The sequence below is a fragment of the Nothobranchius furzeri genome, chromosome 16 (assembly GCF_043380555.1).
Source record: "Nothobranchius furzeri strain GRZ-AD chromosome 16, NfurGRZ-RIMD1, whole genome shotgun sequence".
Lineage (NCBI taxonomy): Eukaryota > Metazoa > Chordata > Actinopteri > Cyprinodontiformes > Nothobranchiidae > Nothobranchius > Nothobranchius furzeri.
The window spans coordinates 43,756,010-43,756,841 of record NC_091756.1 but is presented as its reverse complement, the minus strand read 5'-3'; positions in this window follow the sequence as shown (position 1 = coordinate 43,756,841).

Genomic DNA, 832 nt, shown 5'->3' with positions numbered 1-832 from the left:
TAACAAACAACAAATACTAATGTTTTCGTACAGTGGTAAACAATAGATTTTTTTTAGTTGTCCTAAATTATAAAAAGTTTTGCATTGGCATCAGATGACGTGTCATAGGATGTGATGTCACTGCCGTCGCTCGATCATATTCAGTCTAGCTAATCGGGGTGTGATGTAGGTGCTGTCCTATAACAGTGTTTGCTGGCTGCATCTAAGTTAATAAATGCACCTGATAAACCATCCTGTAGGCATCTTTGACATGTCTTGATAGTGGTGGTGAATGTTTGTTTTGCATGTTTTAATGCTGAAGCCAAGTTCCTGAAACCTCCATGCTAGATGTGAGACGAATCATAAGAAATCAATGCAACAACATCAGTTATGTCACACAAGTAGCTGAAGGGAGGTGATTAAAGTAGTTTCTTGATTCTATTCAGGTTTTTTTGTTTCAAAGATGTGTTAAATAATAGGAGCACTTTGTTTGTTAATGCTTAATAATGCACAAATAATGTTAATAAAGTGACCCTTATTGTAACGTGTTACCATTACTTATGATATATTGTTTTCCACATAATCACTTCAGAAAGTTGGAGCTGAAATAAAAGATCAGGTGTATTTATTTATTTATACATATTTTCTTTGAATTTAATGTTAAATAAATGTTTGGGCCAAATAAATAGTTGAATTAAACAGTCATCATAATACCTCCATTATCTCTTTGAGTTATGTATTCTTATTTACGCTGGTTATTATAGATGACGGTAGTGCACATTTGTGCCCATGCTCCCTTTGAAATAAAACCAACGAGGAAGAAGACGGGGCTCGGTTCGTTCCATGGTTCCGG